Here is a 365-nt window from a genome sequence, read left to right on the forward strand (position 1 = left end):
TATGTGGGCCTGTGTGTGTGTGTGTGTGTGTCTGTGTGTATGTATTTCATTTGTGTGTGTATCTGTCAGTGTGTGTGTGTGTGTGTGTGTAAGTGTGTGTGGGTCTATGTATGTGAGTCTCTGTGTATGTATTTGTGTGTGTATCTGTCAGTGTGTGGGCCTGTGTGTATCTGTCAGTGTATGTGTTTTTGTGTGTCTGTGTATGTATTTGTGTGTGTGTCTGTCATATATATATATATATATACATATAAATATATATGTGTGTGTGTGTGTAGTGTGCGTGTAGGAGACAGAGAGAGAGAGACATAGAGACAGAAAGAGAGAGAGACAGAGAGAGAGAGAGAGAGAGAGAGAGACAGAGAGAG

Source organism: Etheostoma spectabile, chromosome 13 (genome assembly GCF_008692095.1).
Source record: "Etheostoma spectabile isolate EspeVRDwgs_2016 chromosome 13, UIUC_Espe_1.0, whole genome shotgun sequence".
Lineage (NCBI taxonomy): Eukaryota > Metazoa > Chordata > Actinopteri > Perciformes > Percidae > Etheostoma > Etheostoma spectabile.